The sequence below is a fragment of the Hyposmocoma kahamanoa genome, unplaced genomic scaffold (assembly GCF_003589595.1).
Source record: "Hyposmocoma kahamanoa isolate Upper Pololo Valley unplaced genomic scaffold, ASM358959v1 78, whole genome shotgun sequence".
Taxonomy (NCBI): domain Eukaryota; kingdom Metazoa; phylum Arthropoda; class Insecta; order Lepidoptera; family Cosmopterigidae; genus Hyposmocoma; species Hyposmocoma kahamanoa.
In genome coordinates this window covers 13,647,757-13,673,567 of record NW_020653945.1, presented here as the reverse complement: position 1 = coordinate 13,673,567, position 25,811 = coordinate 13,647,757, and the positions used below count along the sequence as shown (strand labels likewise).

General features: G+C 37.5%; 1 pseudogene; it reads left to right on the top strand.

Moving 5' to 3' along the window:
- The first annotated feature begins 87 nt into the window (after nt 1-87).
- LOC113233374 lies at nt 88-21,772 on the top strand (annotated as a pseudogene).
- The last annotated feature ends 4,039 nt before the right edge of the window (nt 21,773-25,811 follow it).

The window sequence follows — 25,811 nt, the reverse complement described above, 5'->3', positions numbered from 1 at the left end:
TTACGTGTAACTAGCTTGTAATTTATTTATTATACGGTATCTTGGAAACCTTTGAAAAATAAAATAAAAATAACAATAATAACAACCATGGCTGGTAAGAAATATCGACTGAGATCTGTAATGTACTTTATAAAATACTAATATATATTTATTGAGATTTATTTTATTTCTTTCTTAAAATACGTATTAACTGTAAGATGTGAAACTCCCAGAAGGAGATGGCGTGACGAGCTAGATGCTTATATTATAATATCTTTGCCTGTAACAACGCTAAGTCGCAATAAGTGAAGGAAGGCAAGGTCGTAAAGGCTGAAAAATAAAAAGAAAAACCCGTAACAATATAGCAACGACAGAACGGTACAAATACAACCTATCTATAATAGGTTGTATTTGTACCCATAAATTTTGAACACTGTCTGTTTTCCATGCAATACAATCCCGTATCCTCAGAAAAACATAATAGATTGGTAAAAAAAGAGATTGCACACAAAATTATCTGCTCAACAGGCTACACAGACAGGAGCCTAACTACCTATTAACAAAATTTGAGTACCTGGTATTGTTCCTAGTAACAGACAACATGTTTTAATTATTTTTCAGCTCAGTCAGCACTCGTGAATATAGCAGAAATGATAGATTTGTCCATTGGCACCCCGGAGGTAATATACTAACTACTTTTTAATATTTACTAAAGACCTTTAGCTATCTACGTAAATAAATAAAGCCATAAAGAAAAGCTGCTTCCATTACCAACATTGTACTCAGATTAGGTACCTCTGTTTCTGATAGTCTGATAATTTTGACGTCGTCACCTGTAGGTTACGACGTACAACGTGACGATGCGACCTCTTTCATAGTCAGCCCACGTTTTTATCACCCTTTTCTCTGGTTCCTATCTACTTTGAAATTTTGAATCGTTCTTAAATTTCTTTTCTTCGTCACTCTTACTTTTCTTCCTTTCCGTCGTTGCCACTCACTACTAAATTTCCGAAGCGAGCACACGTGCTAGACTAAAATTCTGACCAGTTAAATCATGTAACCTAACTGCTCGTAAAGAATAATATTTGTAGTAATATTGAAAATCATGTAACCGAACTGCTTATAAAGCATAATATTTCTAGAAAATACAGGCCCTTTTGGGGCCAGTTACTTTTTACCATAACCTGTATTAATTTAAGTAGGGAATGTTTTTATACGATTGTACCTGTTTTTATGTCATTATGTTTTGTTACAGCCTTTACGCTTTTATTTTACCTGTTATTTTCTCTTCCTGTACCTTCTCTTTCTTATTTGTACAATACAATTCATGTGGGCCGATCCTTCTATTTAATTACGCGAGGCCCGCGTGACACATCAAACGCAATCTCTGATCAAACTATTTGTATATTATTTATGAATAAAGTATTCACAACCTCGCAGAGCCTATTTCGAGACCAGTCAATATTCAACAAATAAGTAGGTACATCAATTGATTGTACACTGGTATTAAAAGTGGAAAATTGTGCGTAACAATGCCACGACAAGTCGCAAAACAAATCTGATTGAGATTTATACGTAACGTGCACATTGAACAATATCAAAAATGATCTGCTTAGTTCGTTAGACCATGCTTAAAGTAATGACAAATGGAGACATGTCGCTAAAAAGACTGACCCATGATCCCAAGTCATGAATCATTTCGTTAGTCGTTCGATTGAAAACAGAACCGATGGTTTACGTAACACACTTTTAAGGTCGGGGTCGTGGACTTCTGCATGCTACATGCTGTGTTGCATTGCTTGGCGCAACAAATGCGCATTCAAAGTAAAGTTGTGGAGCTTCGGAGTAGTATCTCCCAGCTGCCTGTGGGCCGTGAGCCTGCAGTCACACTCAACGTCAGCGAGTTCATTGTCGATAAGGATGACAAGGTGAAGTATATATCTTGTCTCTCCTAATGAGCTGCCGTAAATAAAATTTCCATTAATGTGCATTAATTTAAATCGAACAATATCAAAATACCAATGTTGCACTTACTAATTCTCGCCCACGAATTAGAGTGGCGCGGAGCGCTAATCTAATCTACAAAAACCTCAAAACCATTTTATTTTTCCAACTATACAATATTTTATTTGTGTAGGCTGGAGCTCAGAAACCATTGGCAGCAGGCAGTAAGTTAAGATTTAATTAATGTTAAACAATACAATAAGAACTTAGAACAATTCTAGTTTCTATTTACTGTTTTCAGCTCCACTTGAACCGGGCGAAGAAACTATTTTAGTTGGCAAGTACAAGTACTAGCTTGCTTAAATTAACTTTGATAAATGAACTTAAATTTGTACATGAGTAACATTTTGTATTGCAGTGGAACGTGTCAAGTTTTCTACGTCAGAAACAAAAAGTAAGTATAATTCTTATAGTTTCACATAAAGCACAAATTGAAAAGATTGCAGACTGGCGGAGAAACAAATAAGCTTAGAATAATAACGTATAGAATGATAGTTTCATAAAAAACGAACTGTCACAAGTGAGGCAAAAATCAAATTCATGTAGGCGTAAGCAACTTGTATTTACGCTCGTCGGCACGCACACAAATATACAAATAATGATGCCATGGAATAACATTTCCCTCAAAAGTGGGGAAATTGTATCTTGCTTAACTCATCGTTAAGTTAGAGGTGCCTACAGATTTGCTCGATTTTGTCGATCGTTACTGTCGATCAGGTGCCTACAGATATGCTCGATTTTGTCGATCGTTACTGTTGATCGACAACGTCAAGTGACAGGAATTTTCAAAAATTTATTTTTGGTAATCCTTATGGAAATGGCATTTATATCTGAATACACGAAGGCGGACACGACTTTTCTCATTTCTAAATCCAAGATGGCGGACACGTCTTTTCGAATAAATGCAATATGGGAATCGTTTTCGAGGTATTCGAGGTGCTCATCACGAATATGGCATTTATTTCTAAATCCAAGATGGCGGACACGACTATTGAAATAAATGCAAAATGGGTATCATTTTCGAGGTATTTGGGGGTGCTCGTTACGAATATGGCACTCATTTCTAAATCCAAGATGGCGGGCACGATTTTTCATATAATGGCAAGTTGGGGATCGTTTTCGAGGTATTTGGGGGTGCTCATTGGGAATATAGCACTTATTTCTAAATCCAAGATGGCGGACATGACTTTTCAAACAATAGTAAGTTGGGTGTCGTTTTCAAGGTATTTGGGGGTGCTCATTAAGAACATGGCACTAATTTCTAAATCCAAGATGGCGGGCACGATTTTTCGAATAATGGCAAGTTGGGTGTCGTTTTCAAGGTATTAGGGGCTGCTCATTCTGAATATAGCACATATTTCTAAATCCGAGATGGCAAAGAATTAGAAGAAGAAGAATTAGAAGTCTTGTCCCCCATCTTGTATTCAAATATACATGCCATTTCCTTATGGTTTACCAAAAATACATTTCTGAAAATTGTTGTCAACCATCTTGGATTTAGAAATTAATGCTACATTAGTAATAAGCACTCTAAAACTCCTCGAAAACGTCTATAATTCTCAATCGTTACTGTCGATCGACAATGTCGAGCAAATCTGTAGGCACCTTATTAAATACTACCCAATTCTTATTTAACTCATATATGAACAAAAACCTACAAGCGAGTTTAAGTGCGACTATCGAATTTGAATATATAAATAGCCTGATATTATCTGTGGGTATGTTTATATGAAAAGTACACGATAACAATTAAGAACCTGAACCTGAAAGTTATTTATACACGATTTTGGAGAACTGACGATGACTTTTTAGTCAGTGTTAGTTTCCTGAAATAATTTTAGTTAAGAACTTTTGAGTCTGGGCAAAACAATTTTTTTAAATGAGTGTATGATGAACACGAATAATGATTTTTCACATGAAAGTAATGAAGGCAAATACTAAATATATTTCGTAAAAATAGCTAACATAAATTCCCTACAATGTTGTTGCGGCGGTGTACATTTGTAGAAATTTTGCAACCGTCGCGATATTGCCTATTCTCAAAAAATTACGTAATATAATTATTTTGAAACAGAATAGCAAAACCCGTTACTTTGCAACATTTTCGTATCTTGTTGCAACGAAATTAATTTTCCGTTTTAGTGAATATTTACATAAAAATACAAGTTGAAACGCGTTACTTCTTTGTGGAATGTGATGTTAGTGTCTATTTTATATTTGTCTGATCTATTTTTAAACCCAATTACCGCACATGTCGTCATTTTTAGCAAAAATTTTTGAGCTGCTCGCGGTGCAACTTGACCTTGAGCACTGACAGCCCGCTCGCTCGTGTAAGCCCATAGGGCGTCCTACAATTTGCCTCACTTAGCGTGGGCGGGCTAGGTTTCTATGCGTTATTATTCTAAGCAAATAAGTATGTAAGAGATTTTACGCTACGAGTTTTTTTAATTACACAACGATACTGTCTCAAAAAAATGTTTAGTAGTATTTGTGCCTGTGCCATCGCAAGATGTAAGGGGTTCATGTGTGTGGATAAACAAAATAGATCAAATATAATGTCTGTGATCAAAGTTGTTAAATAAAAGGCTACGAAATGAAAAATTTTCATTACGCAAATTTAATGAAAGTGCTCATTACAATTGTGAACAATTTAGAAGAGAGAGCGAGAGAGAGAGAGAGAGAATGGTGACCAATATTGTCGACGACAAAAAACTATTGGTGTTGCTACATTAGTACTTAACATATCTTCTATTTATTTTACATCATCAAACACTACACCTGCACTACGTTTCAGAATCGCTGAACATCTGTAATTTGCAGGAGGTTTTCGTTAGAAGTAACACTGATGAATTGCATAATAACAAACTCAAATGTAATGTACTTCTCACCGTTATGAGTTAAAGATCAGCATTCAAAACAAGCCTTGTTGACAAAGTGTACCCATTTGGCTAAGTGGGCCCACTTGTGGGTATTTACTACACAACACTACACAGCTTTACGAATAAATGCTCGCAAATCAAAACAAATTAAGATCGAAACGTTACAATGCAAATTGTTCCTCAAACGTAACACTTATTTGTTTACTCTGTTCAAAGAGGCTATTATACCAAAACCGGCCGCTACCGTCCCAGAAGCAGGCGCAAAAACAAGCTCACCGGGAAGGACGTCAGTAGCTGCGGCAGACAAAACTGCTGCTGCTATAGGAGCAGGTGGTGGTGTCGCACCTGGAGGTGGTACTAATTAGACCTTGTTAACTAATACAACAGTTTTACAAACCATATAATATAACCATACAGTTGCGCAACGAATGTACTTGCGCAGAGCAATGAAGGGGTCCTCGAGGGGGGTCGGGCGGCTTCGACCGATGCGAGCGAATGCGCTGAGTTCGCCGAACGCAAAGGGTGGCATGACGTACGTAAATAATTAATAATATTTTTAATTAAAAATATTTTTGAGTACGTTGAGTGACTTCTACGAAAATCGTATTATGTGTATATAATGGTGCACAACTATCCTATGTAGGGTTGTAATTCAATAACGAATTACAACAGGTATTTAAAATTTCATAGATTTTCCCGTATCGCGAGGTAAGTTTTTCCTATAATTTTGTAATACGTACCTACCTATATAGGAATAAGATTTGAATTCGCTTTCATGAATTCTATGTAAAATATATATAGGAATTAGATTTGAATCTTGAAAGTACATTCTAATTTAATTCCTATGCCGTAGAAGTGCTACTTCTTTCCAGTGTCAGTATGGACCGATGCTTGTCAAAGAGTTGAAAGATAAAAACATTAAATGCGTTAAACAATTAAATAACATGTAGCTTACACTTCGAAGAATGAATGTAGGTATATTAAAAAGATATTTACAGAAAGCACTGCTTAGTATTCCCATTTCAAAACATATAAATAAAACAATAATATAGGAAATGAAACTATTTTTCCGGATTTAAATCGCGTATATTTGTTTTTTCAAACAAACCGACGTTTCGGGCCCTATACAGGTCCCATGGTCAACCATTTCCTGTGTGTAACAATCGCGAAAACCTAAAAAAATAATAACTGAAAAGATCAAAAAATAAAGTGTCACGCATGTGTCACGTAAATATTTGGCAGTGCAACGCTTGTAAATTTTATAACTAGATAAGTAATATTTAATATTTTATTTTAAATTGTAAAATTAATTTCAATTTCAATTTTAATCATTATTGTCGATAATTATTATTGAAAAATAATAATTATCTTTAAAAAAATTATTGCGTTATAATAATAATCACAATTTTTTACTACTACCTTTTTGGCTACCACGACAGGGCGCGACTTGCGCGTGAGCGACATAAAGCGCGGGATCTCCATGTGACAGTAACAGTATCTCGCGCTCTATGTCGCTGTCGCGCTAGTCACACCCTGTTGTGCTAGCCCTACTCCGGATAACAGCGCGTGACGGTGTCGTACGAACTCCAAAGGCGTTGCGCTACTGTAGGGATGATATTGTATTACTGTGCTAATACTAGATGGAATGTCGGATCTCTGTCAAAGCGCAGAAATCTTTGTTATTTTTTCTTTTTTTTACAGTTTTGCACATTTGCGCACACAAATTTTTACAAGTGAACATTTTTCCTATATAATTAATACTGACCTTTGACCTCAATAATTTCAGGTTGCAGGTCTAAAATTCAAAATTTTATCTTCGTCACGACCTGTGTACTTTTTATACTAATTTCATAATAATGGTTGAGGAACGCCCACGTATTCCCTTCGAAAATTGTGCAATTTGAGCGTATGCCAAGAAAGCAGCTTCGATAATACACAATCTTTGCTGGTGCAGATATACTTATTAATGTATTTTTTCAAAACTTCTGTGCATGCAGCCTATTGGTCAAATAAATGCAGCGGACTTACAGCGACCTACGAGTTCAGCATAATAAAGGTCCACTGTGGCGCTGTAGTACGTCAGGGACGTTAGTTGAGGCGCACACGTATACGTAACTTTTAAACTATAATGAGAAAACGGTGCACTTCCGTACTCACCCGGTTCCTTGCTAGTACTAATCGACTCCTGAAGGATTACGCCGATCGGTTAGACTCTCCAATACAACTGGATGTAGCTTCACACTTAGCGTACAAGAGTACCGGCGGTAACACTTGTTATACCACCATTGCAGCTATAAGATTACGTTAGATTACAAATTGAATTACTAACAAGCTATGGATTATGTCCGAAATAAAATGTTTTTATTATTATTAATGTAACTTATACCTTGACATAGGTGACGTATTATGAAGTCGTAATTTCCTTCTGAAAATTCTTCTTTATCGAAATGCTACGCGGACCTGAAAAGTAGAATTTGCCATCTACTTAGTCATGTTATGTACAGCTGGTGCGGAGCGACTGTCCCTCGTGACTACAAGCCGTTTCAACGTCCTGGAGGCGGCAGTGAATGATTTGAAAGGTGTCGTGTACGGAATGACTCCTACTAATGAACAGATAATGGAGGGAGTCCGGTTAGTTCATTATTTTCGTATCGTCCCCTTGATATAATAAAGCCACTTGTAATCATAAGTCAAAAGTGGTCTTATCAAATGAAAATGATAAAAATAATTCAAAATATATGAAACAAATTATGTACTATAGAATGCCTTATGAAAAAGTTCGCCCAGGGAAGTACTGCCACATTTCTGCTGCCAAGCGTAATGTGTGCTTTACTGCTTCCGGTTTTGAAGGGTAAGGGTGCTGGTGTAATTAAATGCAGACGGGACTTGTTTACTTATGACTCAGACCCTACGCACATAGCGAATTTTGTATGCGCCGACGACGCGCGTATACGCGCCGTAAACGCGCGTCATCTTCGCGTATACGCGCTGTGGTCGCGCGTATGTGTCGCGCATTTTGATAAGAGATAGTTTTAATTTTAGTTTTATTTGTTAATTTCAGTTAATTTTTGAAACCAAGCAAAGTATGAAGTATATAATCTTCTTGCTTGCAACGCGATATTTGCGCGCTTTTAAATTGATTCTCTACAGCGCGTCTGCGGCGCGTAGGTATACGTACAGATGACGCGCACTTACGACGCCGCCGAGGCCATACATACGCGTTAGTGAAACGCGCGTCGTCAGTGTCGGCGCGTATAAGATACGCTGTGTGCATAGGCTCTCAGGGTGATGGGCGTAGTGGCAGTGCCCTCTGGTCTTTGTATTCCAAGTTCTGAGTGGCGCTGCAACTGTTATGGACAGTTGTGTCGCTTACCACCAGGCGCACCACTTATTCGTCCCATCACCAACGCTTTAAACCAAAAAAAAATCTTTAAGCCTCTCTCCTGAAAAGTTGCCATTTTGCAGATGTGACCTTAGTAAGCCAAAGGTGTGAAAAAAATATTTTTTTTAAATTTAATTCCGATGATTTATCCGAATAATGTATTCTTCTATTATTACCTATTCCTAATACATTACCACATTTAAAAAATTTCACAGATCTCAAAGCAATTTGAAAGGAATCACGGACATGTGGACATCAATGAATATCACGTCGCGCTTGGACGCCGCTGAGAGTGCCATCGCGAAGATCAGCTCTCTCTTGGAGGACGTCATCAAAGAAGTTCCCGACCTTAAGAATTTCGAAGCTAAAGCGTAAAAACTTTAATAAACTGCTAAATAATCGACCCGATAACTCGAATCAATTATTAGAAAACCTATGAAAAGAAGATGCGACACGTGTCTTTCCATCCTAATTATTTTAAAATAGTAAATTGTTTTAAATAATTATTTTAAAAATAATTAGGATGGACTAATTAGGATTTGTTTAATATTTACCATAAAAAAGCCAACGCCTAGTATTCACGGAAGATTCTGTCATATACTAAAGTAGATACCTAGAAACGAAACCCCAATCTATATGAGTCCCATTGTGTCATGTCATGTCTTGGGTTATATTTGATAGATCAATAATTCAACGTTACCCCATTGACTATTATTATTACATTATTATCTTAACTGCCTCCGGCCGGGAGATATAGATATGTTGTATGGTCCAACATTTGTTTCTCCCGTGATTTGGTTAGATATAATTTGTAATTTGACATGACGAACTGTAATGGTTCCTACTTTGGCTACGGATTCCTAAATTTTAGAATTTTGCCGGAAATGTTCGAATTTGTTATACAAAATATTTTTTTTATTAATAGGCAGTTTGATACTGCAGGTGGGCAAAAATAAATTCATTATTTCTCAATTTCACTAATTTGTAGCGCCTTAGTAGTAGCGGAGACCCGACCATCCACACCAAGAACTGACGGACCCGCCAGTGCCGCAGCCACGCCACGAAGTGGTGAGAGTCACGTCGGGCCTGGAGGATTCGCAGGCCAACCAGGAGGCCAAGGTGGCCCTGCAATCGCAGGCCAACCAGGAGTCCAAGGTGGCCCAGCAATCGCAGGCCAACCAGGAGTCCAAGGTGGCCCTGCAATCGCAGGCCAACCAGGAGTCCAAGGTGGCCCTGCAATCGCAGGACAACCAGGAGTCCAAGGTGGCCCTGCAATCGCAGGCCAACCAGGAGTCCAAGGTGGCCCTGCAAGAGCGCCTGTTGCCCCTGGTAATATAACATCTTTATGTACCTATTGTTACAATAAATATTTTTACTTCCACTCGTTTTTGACTGAATTCACAGCTCAAGGGATGGCAAAATTCATGAACACCGCTGCTACATCTAATCAAGGCTTCGCTCCAATGGACAAACTTGAGGGAATAGCGAAGAATATTAGCGATTTGCGTAATGACCTCGACAATCTATATGTGATATTCTACAAAACGATGGACGGAATGGGCGTTGGTAAGTACGTGGTGATACGACGAATGGATAGTTACGTACGTATTTAATATTTAAATCATAAAATCAAAATCAAAATAATCTTTATTTCATAGGTAAGCATTATTACACTTGAAATCATCACATTGGTTAAACTCTACCGCTTATTTATAAGGCAAATTCCCCTGAGAAGAGTGAGCAAGAAACTCTAGGGGTTGCTCTTAGTAAATAACATTTCTACACATTCAACATTTACAATATATTTTTTTTTGCTTTCAAAAATCAGATTTCGAGACTACCTCCATGAGCTAAACGGGTTACTACCACGGATTTTTGTCATCCAAGTACGCAGAAATTGTATAATAACATTTAGTATAAAGTTTTCATTTCACTATATTTTTATACCTCGTGAATAGCAATTTTGTATATATAACCGGAATCTTGTTATAGAAGCGTATATATTACCCCTTAAATGAATTTGTGACTGTGAAGACGACTATCAAGAACAGCAAGTTTATTTTTATTCCTCGTATTAATGTTATGTCTGTCACTATTTTTCATAAAGAAATTACTATTTCTGTTAACATAAATTACATTTTCATAAATCTACTGTGACGCTAGTGTAATAATGTTAATTTCCTTAAACTAATCTCTCAAAGATACTCTGGGGCCCAGATTGTAAATTGCTCTAACCGCACATTTCAGGACAAAGATTCTATTGACATCGGCGGAATTACCCCAAAGCAAAACGCCGTATGTGACTGTGACATGTGAATTACACTGTGAAAGTAGCCGAAGTAAACCAATCTAGCGGTTTCAACATCTGGAAGTTTACGTATTTTATTAATCGCGTACACTGCAGAGCCAAGCCGTTTTGATAACTTACTAATATGTGAACCCCATTGCAATTTAGCATCGAATGTTATACCTAAAAATACAACTGTATCCACAAGATTAAATTTTTCGTTTCTAACTACAATATTTGTAACCGTCTCTCTAATATTAGGTAATGTAAATTTTACACAATTTTTTTTCTCATTAAGGAGTAGGTTATTAACAGCCAACTTATCAAAAAATCAAAAAATCATCTACTTTAGATGTAGCATTTTTCACATAGTCGTATGAACATTGGTGCCTTTGAACTATAAATAATAAGGAAGTATCATCAGCAAACAATACTATATCATGTTTTATACTCTCCATGAGGCTAGGTAAGTCATTAACATAAACTTAAAAAAATGGGCCTAGAATTGAACCTTGAGGTACACCCATGCTAATTACAGACCCATCAGGGTCTGTTCTCGTACCGTTAACATCGACCCTCTGTACCCTACCACGCAAATACGATTTAAGAAAGTCGAGGTCACGTCCCGCCAAACCATAATAGCCAAGTTTCCTGACCAGAGTATCATGGTGCACACAATCAAAAGCCTTGGAAAGGTCACAGAATACACCAATAACATCAAGTGAGTCTTCCAATGCATCAAATATATGTTTCATCAACTCGACACCAGCATCGGTTGTAGAGCGACCCCGAATGAAACCAAATTGTTTAGGAGACATTAAATTATTACTATAAAAATGTGCTCACATCTGATTTAGAATATTTTTTTCAAATATTTTACTGAGAATTGGTAATATTGAAATAGGTCCGAAATTGATGGGGTCTGAAATACTACCAGATTTGAAAAGTGGAATAACTTTACTTTGCTTCATGAGGTCAGGAAAGACACCATCATCAACACATTTATTAAAGACACAGGCTAAGTAAGGCGCAATACAATCAACTATAGAACTAATTACTCTAACTGAAAGACCATCAAGATCAGCAGTTTTTTTTATGTTTATAGGCTTAAAGGCTTTAACAATGTCATTTGGACATACATGACGGAACCTTAAATTAGTGATACTAACTGCGTTATTTTCTTAGAATTCAGCGGCGGTGTGAGATGGTTTTAACGACTTAGTAGTCAAAATTAGAATGTCAATAAAAAAATTTCAAATACTTTAGCAACTTCTGCGTCTGTGTTTACAATTTTGTCATCAAGTCTTAGTTGAAAATCTAAGTTACGAGGCTTGACCCTTCCAGTTTCGCTGTTTCTAATATTCCAAGTCGTTTCGCGCTACTTTTCATTTTATTATTTATAAACATTGCTGCGGCTGCAACACAAACACGTTTTAACATTTTCGAATACTTCCCAACAAAATCATTAAAACTGTTACTAGTGTTATAGGTCCTTTCATCGTAAAGATCATATAGCCTTTGTCTACTTTTATGAATTCCTACTGTCGCCCAATCACAAAATTTCAATGAATTTTATTAATGGTTATGATTTTGGACTTAAAAATATTAATTCAATTCTCATTATGCTGAAAACTAAATTATACAATTTATTGGGATCGTTAACGTATGGAATGTCTGTTAGTTTAAGCATTACGTTATTTCTATAAGCTTGTAAGTTGACCATTATTTATCGGAACTCATGTAATATCCTTTTTGGGCATTTTATATCCTTTTTGGCATTTTATCAACAGCTATATTAAAAGTGGCCAATAGACCGCAGTGATCAGAATTTAATTTATTTATAATAGATTTATTAATAGGTACGGCGTTAGTATAAATGTTGTCTAAACAAGTGGCTGTAGTACAAGTTTATCTAATAGGCACCAAGAAGAGGTTCACAACATTATAACATTAGAAAAGTGATATGAGCCTACTGCTAGCACTGCAATCTTCTAATAAGTTAACATAGTAGTCACCACAAGCAACAATATATTTATTTGGATTATTTAATTTGCTTTTAACTTCATCTAATATTTTTTCAAATAGTTCGTAAAATGAACAAGCCATCCAAGCTCTGTGCAAGATATCTCTATAGTCCGCTCAATGGATAAGCTCCCAACATTTTTTACTAAGAATTAAAGAGCTACCATGAGTAGCTTTTTCTCTGCTGAACGAACTAGCCACCTGGTGATTTTTTAAGTTAAACATGAACTGATGTTTAGATAAAAAGTGGTGCTCAGTAATACAAAGAATATCAATAGTGTTACAGTTAACAAATTTTGCAACTATGTATATAACTCTTAGCCTTTCATGCCTTGAATATTTTGGTGCACCAGATTTAATATACAATTTATTTTATTTCTATGTGTTTTAGGCATTGACTGTTTTAGGTTGTTTTTTTAGTCACTGTGTTGCAAGAGTATCTTTCCGTTGTCTTATTAATTAATTTAAATAATTGAAATTGAATTAATTTTGACATATTGATTATTCTATTTATTAATACAAAGATCGAACACTCAGAAAAAACACTCAGAAAAAATTCCTTCGATCCGGTCGGATATTGTATTCAATCTTTTTTGTTAGATTTTCCTCTTCTGCCAATTAAAATTATTAATGTAGTGTCTTGGTAAAATTTAGTTGATAAAATACTATCTAATATTTTACAGTATGTTGCACCTGGCATGCAAATATTTGTTAAGTTTATTCCTAGGTGGTTAAGTTGCAAACCAATATTTTCACCCGTTTCATCACTATACATAACAATATTATTTTGAATTTTATTCGACTTAGTTATTGACAAGGAGGTATTTTTAGAATCTAAACAAGATTCCTGCAACAATCATAAGGAGGGATCAGTCTTCGAAAGCGCTGCTGCTTTGGTCGAATCTCTCTACGACTATCTGTAGCTGGTCTCTTTTGTGCTGTATAATAAATAATATGTTCGTTTCGTTTGTGTATTTTTGATTAAAGGAAAACCAGGAGGGGGTAATATTTATTTGGGGAGCCAATTCGTTAGTTTCGTAACGTGAAGGTACGTACGAAACTAACGAATTGACTATTAATTGATTAACATTCATCGGGTTCAACTTGGTTTTATAACGTATACTACATTTCTGAAGTATCATAAGTGGTAACAAATCAGGTCCGAATAAAATTAGAATAAATAAAATAAGTTGGTACCTAAAACCTAAACCAGTCAATCTCGATTTCAAAAAAGTAATGTTCAATTAAATACTGGTTCCGGCGGTGACATCCAAATAACTACATAATTACTCTTCGTTTTCCTTTAAGAACTACGTAATAGTTTCCCCTAATATAATATTTTTTCGTACTATTTTAATATTTCAGAGCCAGCACAAACCGATAAGCCACCATCGACAGCTTTAATATCTGAAATGAAAAATATAAATGCTGAGCCACCTAAGATACCAGGCGGTGGCCCTGGTAGAGTCGTAGGCGACCAGGGAGGATTTGCAGGTGGTCCGGGAGATGTGACTGGTGCTGGACATTTCCAACAAGATCAAGGATATCCACAAGACGGAGGATATCCGCAAGGTGGAGGTTACCAGCCAGAAGGAGGTTTTGCCGATCTCATGCAAAGAATCATGAACGCGGAAAGACGTATCCAAGATTGTTGCGAAAGCATTAATAGAAACGAAGCCGCCTTAGGAGACAAGGTAAACTTCATACAGACTCCTTGTATATGTATGTATGTACGGGTTAGTTTCCGCAAAATTTGTGTATATTTTGCTATTATCAAAATTACTACGTACACAGAAGTGCAACCAACCTGGGAGCCTACTATGAGCTCTTAGAGCTATCCTATTTAAGCTTGTAAGTTGGATTGCCAGTCAAATTCGTACAATGACCTCACAAAAACATTTCACTGTCCATGCAGTTTACGTTCCCCATTCGAAATTCGTTCACCTTTTCTTTCATAGCAAAATCGTATCATGACGTGTCATTTGCCATGCACATGGCGGTCTCGTCTGTCAAAATACTACTACTACAAAATAATACCGTGACTAAGTTTTTTAGATATGTTACATTTTTAATAAACTTTTTTTTATAAAATATAAGTACGCATTTGGCCTCCATGTCACCTGATGGAAAGTGACGATGAGGTCGACGATGGAGCATGCACACCTTAATCATGCCTATTCACTCTCGCCTTGGAAAGACCTTTTTGAAAAGTCTTGTTATAACGTTCAGGGAGCAAGTCTGAAGGCAGGGAATTCCATCTCATAGCCGTTCGCTATATAAATGTAGAAGCGTAACGCTTCGTGCGAATCTTTGGAATATCCACACATAAGGGTGGAACCCAAGCCTACGCCTAGTCCCCCGGTGATGGAAAGGAGAAGGCGGAATTAAATCGTGTACCTAATTCCATCGCACACTCTCCGTGATATATCCTGTAAAATACCGATAAGCAGGCAACTTTACGGGAGTATTCAAGGCTCTGCAGCTTTGCCTCCACTAATTCCGAGTCACCTTTAAGCCTTAATTGAATCCAAGGTGGCCAGTTGATATGTAGCCCAGCGATCCCAAAGGTTGCAGCAGTACTCCATGCACGATCGGACTTGTGCTTGGTACAGCTGAAGCAACTGTCCTTACTTAATTTAACAAGATTTTGTTTAAGTTTTATTACATTTCCAGTTTCATAATTATTTGTTGTCTTCTTAACCTATATAGCCAATTGTCAATAAATAAATTCCATTCATTAACTGTTGAGCGTTCTTTGATCGTTTTAGTTCGAGTTTCCAATCTTTAAAGTATTATTGACATATTATTGGCATGAATTTTATTGCTAGTTTTTTAATGGAATTTTAATCATTTTAATAATTTTATTGACTTAGCGAAAATTGTAAAATAACTTTTGAATAGTGCCAAATTTTACTTGAATGCAATCAATTAAAATGTACGAATAAAAGAAACGTTCCAATTATGTTATCAAATTACAAACTCACCCAATTCATTTCAATGATAATGACTAGACATGACATGTCATTTTGTCGTACGACAAATTGTTAAAGTATGATTGAAAGTTGCCGATATTACAAAACAACGCAATAAGTATAATCAATAATAAAATTAATAAAAAAAGTATAATTATTCTCATTTTAAACACAATCGGTTAATGGTGCTTGAATGAATGGAGCTCCCATATATATACTATACTAGAGTATAGCTATACTATACTAAATCATATGAAAGAAATAGACAGATGTACTAACAGCCAGAGACAATAATTAACGTTTAATAATCTCAGTACAGAGTACTAAAAAAACCGACCTCAAAAGTACGTGGAATTACGTCTATTTGCTAAGTTTTATTGAAATATCCCCTAGTTCGCCACTATACAGGACTTGACGCTGGAGATAATAAAAATAGATTCTCACTACGACACTACTCAAAGTATACTGAGAGAAAAACGCCTTGAATGGAAGAAATAGCAAAATCAACCATTAAAGTAATTGCTCCTAAATTAAAGTTAGGCGCTATTTAGAAAAGTGAATCTTCATGCGTGAACAGTCACCCTTCGAGGCGGATGATTTTCTTCAAAATGAAATGGGACCACTATGGAAGTACGTACCCCCTTTCCAACAAAAAAAGAATCATGAAAATCAGTTCACAAAATACCAGAGTTATCGCGTAACATACATAAAAAAACATACAGTCGAATTGAGAACTTCCTCCTTTTTTTAAGTCGGTTAAAAAGTAAAACTCATCATCCTGCCGTGTCATTCGCATTTACTTTGTGTAAGGTCATGGTACGAATTTATGCAATCCATTTTTACCACGTCAAGTGAATTGCATGGAACTTAGCTAGCTGCTTATAAGCTCATAGTAGGCCGCCTGATTATGAATTAAATAGTAGGTAATTGTATTATTTCACGTAATCGGAATATTGAATGAATGCGTATAGGTTAGTCATGACAATTGAAACATATTTCATGTGTACATGACGTTTACAAACTGAGTATAATAAAAAGTATCAATCACGGTACTTCAGGTACTTAATGTACATAACTGATGAGAAAAAACAACTATTGCAACTCAAAATTAAAATTTAAAAAACAATACAAAACGGCGTACCTACTCCTAAAAGTCAATAAAGTCACCATCCGTAGGTGAATAACTTAATAAATAAAATAAAATAAAAAGGTATTTATTTCTCCACAAAACATAAAGAACACAATACTTAAAAAACGAATAGGAAAAAAAAAACAATTGAGTGATATGGACAAAAAGGTTAAATACTCAGCATTGCTGATTTTCAGTCTTCACCTGGCTAGCTGTTTGCTTGCTGCACCAAGCTAATATGAGTGCTAATTTCAGCTAATAGGAGTGTACAATAAGTAATAACGTATCTTTAGTAAAAACTAGTAATAAGTTAAAATTTAATGGCTGTCCGTGTAAATTATATATAATTTTCATACATTTAACCAAAAATTTAAAATTTTGTGCAGCTAGGAGTTTTAATTGGGGACCAGTTGTTATCTACTAGATTTTTGTACAGATAATAAGCGCTAACTCGATAGTTGTGCTGTACGTAGTTAAGGAGTTGGGCATTATAGTGATATCATTAGATTTTCATGGTTGTACATGTACCAAATTTCAAGTCAATCGAACATGTGGAAGTAAAAATATATTGATTTTATGACTGAGAAAAAGATATCTCAGTTAAGCGTAAAACACTCAGAGAACGGGTGTGAGGCGGGCGCGTGTCGGGTCGGCTCTCGGCAGAACGGCAACTTTAATTCCGTATATTTATATGGACGATAACTCACCACGAGCGATCGTGGGATCCGACCTGCGCCCGTCTCGCGCCCGAGAGTGGCTTGTTGTAAACAACTAAATACACAGAATTACACCCGCCATACATCTTACCCGACACGCGCCCGACCCGCACCCGTTGTCAGTGTGTTTCACGCTTTAGTGTAGGGAACACTAACTAAGATAACTTTTTATAAAAAAAACGACCTCATAAGTTTGTGGAGTTATATTTGGAAAGATTTATTGAAATTGGTTAATGGAAAGGTGAAATCCAATAAACGGGATTCATCCCCTAATTTGCGCTAGCCTTAGAGGCTGAATATTTTCCTCAAATTTGAATGAGACAAGTACTGAGGTACAGGGTCAAGTGCACGTCAAGCTTGACATTTAAAATTTAAATCCAAGTCTATGCCGCTTACGATAAGAACGGTCCAAAGTACAAAGTGTCAAACTTGACATATAAGGTACATGTGAAGTTTTCAACAAAAAAAATGTCAAAATCGGTTCCCAAATCGGAATAATCGCGTAACGTGTACAAAAAAATACAGTCAAAACTGAGAACTTTCACATTTTTTAAAGTCGGTTAAAAAGAGTGAATTCGAACAGCTCAGAACCATCTCGATTCAATTAGACTTCACACAAAAAAAAAGCCACAGCACACATACAGACAGACATAGACAAAGGCATCAACCTTATAACTCCCTCTTTTTGCGTCTAAGGTAAAAAAATAACGAGTCGCAAAGGTACGCTGTCAATCTAAAATTTGTACCATTTTAAAATTGTTTGGAGAATTTTGAATATTTTTTTGCTACAGTTGTTTGTTTCTTCATGCGTACATTTTCCAACTGAATGCAATGGCACCTTTTGTTAAACTGAGCGTATCTTTGGTCGCAATAGAACAAATTTCAAAAGGTACTTGTACACACGTCAGCACATTAAGCTACACATTGACGTGTCTTCTTCCGTTGCACTGGAGGCGATTTTCGCAACAAAAATGTATAGTCTGATGTGCCGTTGTCCGTACAATGCCAAATAATAAATTTTGTTATGAAATCGACACGAAAACTTATTATATTTCAGAACCGGTTATGATATCAATAACTATTGAATGATTAGATATTGGTTATTTTGACAGGTTTTATTATGGTTGTTGGTACAAATGTTCTCTCTCTCTCTCTCTCTCTTTCTCTGTCACTATCTCACTCACTGTCCGTCTTCCTCCCCCAAGACTTAACGCCTTGTTAAAATGTTCGTTCAATTAACCGATACAATATCATTAGTATCAATGAACAATAATGATCACTTAATCAATGCATGATCAAAATTTACTACTTTATTAAACCGGCTCCAAGCCTGCATTTTATTGGTGTAGCAGGTTCGAACTTTTTCAATGAATTATAGAAGTTAAATATGTTTATTTTATGACGAAAATCACCGATTATAATTTGCCACCAATTTACCAAAAAAACAAGCTGTGTTTGATCTATAAATCGATGTCTTAGGTCGGTTACCTACAAGATCAAGTGGATTATGTTCTGAAGCAGATGGGTGTCAATACCAACGAAATTGTGAAAACTACCAAGTCTTTATCTCCAGATGTTATCAAAGATTTGGAAGGTATACGTCTATATTACTATTCTATTTAATAAACTTGAAAAGTTGCATTTAATGCGTGAGTCCGAGACGGTACCCTGTTTGCACGTAAACCGCAGTAAGCTTGGCCCTCCTTTTTCTTCTTCTTTTAAATGTTATGACCCCATCGAAGTAATCGATGATTTCGCCAATGTCAAGTTGAGGAACACACGCGTTTTTATTCAAAAATTGACCGGTGAATTTCGAGAAATTCACTGAGTGGAGAATCTACAACGACAGAGAACCTACACAGACTACAGTCTGACCATAACCATATATGGTTTGAGAGATGCGGGGCGGGGCATTATACATGAAATACTGGCATAAAAATCAGAATGCACCGCGATAGTATCTTGTAATATGGATAATCTGCTGACATTATGCCGTGACCAATGACCTCACGCAATTAGTGGATGGCCACACCAGAATTCCCGATATTGAGGGCCATACCCCTAGCCTGCTCGACTTAATGCTGACGACTCACCCAGACGGCACTCGGGTATCCCGCCATGTTTGCTTGGGATCATCCGACCATCTCCTGATCCGTTCTGAGGTATGCGTCACTCAGACCGGACGTCCCTGACCACCTGGGACGCGCCGTGTTTGGCATTATGGGTCAGCCGATTGGGATGGATTGCGTGGGTTCTTTGCTTCCTTCCCCTGGGGGCGACTCTGCTTCTCTTTGGAGGATCTTGATGACTGCGCATTATCGGTTGCCGAGGCGATACTGTCGGGCATGGAATGTTTCATTCCAAGTTCGACAGTGCGCGTCGGGGGCCGTTCTAGGCCCTGGTTCGGTGGGTCTTGCGCTGATGCTTGCAAAGCAAAACGTGAGGCCTACCGAGCCTGGTCCGCTGCGTCAGTTGTCAATGATCCCGATACCCCCAATTTGAAGCGGAAATTTAACGCCGCCTCCAGGTCCTGCAAGAAGGTAATAGCCGCTGCAAAGTTCGTGCACGTTCGCAAAATTGGCGAGAAACTAGTGGGCTATCCCTCTGGGAGCCGTGCCTTCTGGTCTCTCGCCAAGGCAGTCCAGGGAAACTTCTGTCGGGTGTCTCTTCCGCCGTTGCGCAAGCCTGACGACTCACTGGCACATTCCGCAAAAGAGAAAGCCGACCTTCTTTGCTCTCTCTTTGCGTCGAATTCAAATCTTGACGACGGGGGTAATACACCACCTACTATCCCGTGGTGTGGGCACTCTATGCCAGAAATCCGCTTTACGCAATGCGCGGTACGGCGTGCTCTCTTCACCCTCGACGTCAAGGAAGTCCAGTGGGCCTGATGATATTCCTGCAGTTGTGCTCAAAACGTGCGCTCCTGAATTGGCTCCGGTCTTAACGCGCCTCTTCCAACTCTCATACCGCTTAGGTGTAGTCCCGGCTTCGTGGAAGACTGCCTGTGTTCACCCTATCCCAAAAAAGGGTGATCGCTCGGGCCCGTCCAACTACCGGCCAATTGCTATAACCTCCTTGCTCTCTAAGGTGATGGAGCGCGTGGTGAACAACCAGCTCCTAGATTACCTTGAGGATCGCCAGCTGATTAATGACCGCCAGTACGGCTTTCGTCGTGGTCGCGGTGCTGGTGATCTTCTTGTGTATCTCACTCACCAATGGGCAGCTGCCATTGAGAGCAGGGGGGGAAGCATTGGCCGTGAGTTTGGATATAGCTAAGGCTTTCGATCGGGTCTGGCACAAGGCTCTTCTATCGAAGTTACCATCCTACGGGCTCCCAGATGGTCTTTGCACCTGGATCGCCAGTTTTTTGATCGAGCGGAGCATTAAAGTTGCGTTAGACGGTTTCTGCTCGGACTCCATGCTCATCAACGCTGGCGTTCCCCAGGGGTCAGTGCTATCACCAACCCTGTTTATCCTGCATATCAATGATATGTTACTGACAAGTAACATGACAGATGACAGTACTGGTGATACCTTTTATACTGGCCGTGCAAATATGACCCAACAGGAAGTGGTAGAAGGAAGAGCACAACTTGTGTCTGAAATCGAGACCTCACTGGAGCAAGTCTCCGTATGGGGCCGACAAAATCTTGTCCGCTTTAACCCCACAAAGACACAAGTTTGCGCGTTCTCCGCTAAGAAAACTCCATTTGTTATAGCGCCTAAGTTCCAAGGCACTCCCCTCGTCACCTCTAATAGTATAGGCATCCTTGGCGTCGACATCTCGAACGAAGTCCAGTTTCGGGGTCATTTGGAGAATAAAGCCAAAATGGCTTCTAAAAAGATTGGTGTGCTCAACAGAGCGAAGCGGTGTTTCACATCGGGGCACCGGCTTTTGCTATACAAAGCTCAGGTTCGGCCCCATATGGAATACTGCTCGCACCTCTGGGCTGGAGCACCCAAGTATCAGCTTGATCCACTTGACTCCATCCAACGTCGGGCTGTTCGAATTGTCGACGACCCTATGCTTACAGACGGTTTAGAGCCCCTTAGTTTGCGGAGAGATGTTGGCTCTCTATGTGTGTTCTACCGTCTGTATAACGGGGAGTGCTCAGACGAACTCTTTGAGTTGGTGCCTCCGTCACTCTTTTACCACTGCACGACCCGCCGAAGGAGAAGACTCCATCCCCACTTACTCGATGCTTGGCACGTCACGACCACTCGAGCATCTCGTTCGTTCCTTCCCTGAACCAGTAAGATATGGAATGGCCTTCCTCCTGAAGTGTTCCCCTTGCGCTATAACATGGAGTTCTTCAAAAGACGTGCAAACAAGGTTCTCCGGAGTCGGCAACGCATGGGTGATGCCTCTGGTATTGCTCGTGTCCATGGGCGACAATGACCACCTCCCATCAAGTGGCTTGTCTGCTCGTTTGCCTACTAGTTAACATAAAAAAAAAAAAAAAAAATTATGTCACTAAGAATTAAGGAAACATTACATTACACAAACAACAACAAACAAAATTATGTTGTCAAATATACAAAAAATCTAAATTTATATAGGTACAAGCTTATTATTAATCTGCATTACGTATATCATAAATATCTTTAAGGTAATTTACGTTGATAAAAGACAAAGTTTAGGACTTATAAAGCAAGAAGTAATGTCAGTAGGTACACGTAGGGGTAGTAGCAGTAGTAGTGTTGTTATTTGTTATGAGGAGTTTTTAAATAGAAGCAAGGGAAACAATTTGCTAAATTACTACTCTAAAGTCTTTTATTATATAAGAAAGAAACCTACAGCAAACCGTAGAGTCATACAAAAATTTTGTTAAAAATTCAAGATAATGTTGTGCACTTAGAATAATAACGCATAGAATGATAGTTTCATATCAAACGAACTGTCACAAGTGAGGCAAAAATCAAATTCATGTAGGCTAGTTTTAGTAGTAGGTTAATTTTCGGTTTTAGTGAATGTTCATATAAAAATACAAGTTGAAACGCGTTACTTCCTTATGCGATGTGATGTTAGTATCTATTTTATGTTTGTCTGACGTATTTTTACACTCATTTACAGCATATTTCGTCATTTTTAGGTAAAATTCTTGATCTGTTCGCGGTGCAAGTTGACCTTGAGCACTGACACCCGCCCGCTCGTGTAGGCCCTTTGGGCGCGCTTCAATTTGCCTCACTTAGCGTGTGCGGACTAGGTTTCTATGCGTTATTATTCTAAGGTTGTGCAATAATATCTTTGATCCATCACGGATAAAATGCACACACTCAATTACCTAGATAACGTTTAGGTAACTTACCTAGACTGCGTTAAAATGTATTATAATATATGAAGTAATACAGACTCAAACAGTATAATATTATTCCTATGATCACGTGAACGCCCATCGTACCCCATAATGAATTCTATATGACAATAGGGTACCTATAAAAATAGGTTTTTTTTCATACAAAACTGAGGCCATACTTGTTTGAGCCTGAAGCATATTACATAGCAGTTATATACGTATATGTTTAGTACATTTTTTAATATGCATAGGGCGTTTAACACGTTTCCCATGATAGTTTGCTGGGTCTTGAAGGCTAAAACAGTTTAAAAAGCACGGCTTTATGGCCTGCCGTCAAGCCATAAAAGTTTTTGGTTGCAAGTATTTGTATTATTCGGCTAAGTTATAATTAATTACCTAAAACTACTAAGTCTTAAATATCTCTGAATAAAAGGCAATAGGATTTGTCATTGTTGAAAATATTTAGACAACCAATAGATTTCTATTGGGTGAGTAATAATTTTTTCTAACTAATATTTAAGTAGTATCTGAATTTCAATAATATTTTTTATAACATTTTTAAAAATTAAATACCCACGCTTCGATTTACATCACTAGGAAACCTATTTATGTAAGATTTGTGTTAAATTAACATATATTTAAAACAAATCGATGCAATTTCATCAATAATGAAGTTTTCGTTAAAGAAGGTACCTGAATAAAGTAAAGACATAAAACTTGGCATCACCGAAATTTAAATTTAAAAGAAGAAAATCGAAAAGAAATGGGGGTAAAAGCCGTTCTTAGTAACTTGTATTATCTCCCGTGGCCGGGAGAACTACTTGATTTATTTGCACGTCGTCTCAAACTTAAAATGGATGTTTTTAGTTCCTTTCTCTATTGCATTTCATCGCCAACCAAGATCCAAAGATTTTCAACGATATTAAAATCAGAACTCCATGCCAGCCAATCCAAACCCCTAAGATACCTATTGAGTATCTAACTACTCCTGCTTAGTATTGTATTGCATTAGAAACATTACACCCTAAGAAGGTCACGTCAATTATATTTTTTACATAACTTAGTATGAGGAAATCTAATCCAGTACAGCAAAGGTCCTGGGTGTCAATAAAATAAAAAATATAGTTGCAATAGAGAACGAACAAATCGTACGCCTGATGATAAGCTACACGCCTATCCAAAACAGTTGCAGTGCCACTCAGAGCTTTAAATTGCAAAGATTTGAGGGGCACTGCGACTGCACCCGTCACCCTGAGACATAAGTTGACAAGTGCCTGTAATTTCACCAGAACCCTTACCCTTCCAAACCGGAACGCAGTAATGCGGCAGAAATAGGTAAGGTGGCAGTACTATTCAGGATGAACTCTTTCACAAGGAGCTCTACTGCTACTAAACTACTGTCCACTGGACATTGCAAATACCGCCAAATATCTCGGTATGACTCTCAACGTGAAGCTACACTGGAAAACCCACATCAAGAAGAAAAAAGAAGAATTTGACATACGTTTAAAGAAAATGTTTTGGCTATTTAGCAAATTCTCTTCGCTACCTGTGTGCAATAAAATATTATTGTATAAACAAAGTCCATATGTCAGTGTGGACCTATGGTATCCAGCTCTGGAGGTGTGCCGCTAAAAGCAACATACAGCCCCTTTGTATATACGAAATGAGGATCCGCATCTCGATTTGGATAGAGCCTGTAAATAAGGTGATAAAAAAGTACGCCGAATCTCACGAACATAGACTTCATCATCACGTGAACATAGAGGCTATACAGGTACTAGACAATACAAATACAGTGCGTAGACTACAAAAAACTAAACGTTTTGAGTGAGTGTAGTTAATTATAGTGAATAAAATAAATAATAGTGCCAGTGTTAACTAGACTATGAACACACAAACAAAGTGTCTTTCCCTTAACTAATAGTAAAATATATTTTATCGATGGAACAATTTCTTTATATACAATTGCTTTTATTTTAGAAAAGTATGTTAAATTAATTTATTTTGCTTATTAATCTTGTAAAATGGCTAGATTGTAATTAACTATAACGTTTTGTTTCTATACCAAATAAATTAAAAAATATATAAATCTATACAACATTATTGCATTATACTAACCACCTAGCAAGACTATATTATAGGTACTTACATCATAAACAACAACTTTAGTACCTTGATTTTTTTACAAAACAGTAAATTTACCAAAAATAAACTTTCAAGTTTTTGTTGTACTATCTGACACAGATAGTTTATACATCTGTATTCTGTAGTAAGTTAGTAAGTTCAAACGTGCATGTGTGTTAAATCGGATCGCTTGCTCAATAGTTGCATTGGTTTCATTTATGGCCTTCGAAAACTACTCACGTTTCGCAAATCGCAAAGAGCTGAAATGGCTCAGGATTCGCCAGGCAACGCCGTGGTTTGAAGTACTGTCCACGCTTTACTCTGTTTTTAATGATGAATGTGCATCTGCATGTATGTATTTGAAATATAAACTACGCCGTAACACCGCCGTAAAGTTGCCTGCTTATCGGTATTTTACAGTATATATCACTGTGAGTGTGCAATGGAATTACACGATTTAATTCCACCCTCCCCTTTCCATCATCGGGGGACTAGACGTAGGCTTGGATTCCACCCATATGATGTGGATATTCCAAAGAATCGTACGAAACGTTACGCTTGCACATTTATATAGCGAACCGCTATGGAATGGAATGCCCTGCCTGCAGACTTGCTCCCTGAACGTTATAACGTCAACCTTTACAAGGCGAGAGTGAACGTCAACCTTTACAAGGCGAGAGTGAATAGTCATTATTTAGGTGTGTATGCTCCATCGTCGACCTCATCGCCACTTTCCATCAGGTGAGATGGAGGTCAAATGCGCACTGACATTTGAATAAAACTTATTTGGGTGCATCCATTGACCTAAGTGCATCCAATAATCGGAATATTCGCTCAAACAGCAAATTGACTATTTTCACTCCTTCTTTTGTTTTTAACTGTTCACGTAATACAACTCTGGAACGCTCTGCCGCTCCATATTCAAAAAGCACCTAATTCAAGCAATTAGTCTACAATTTCATGCTGGATTCTATATACATCTACATTCCATTAATCTATATAGGCACATATGAT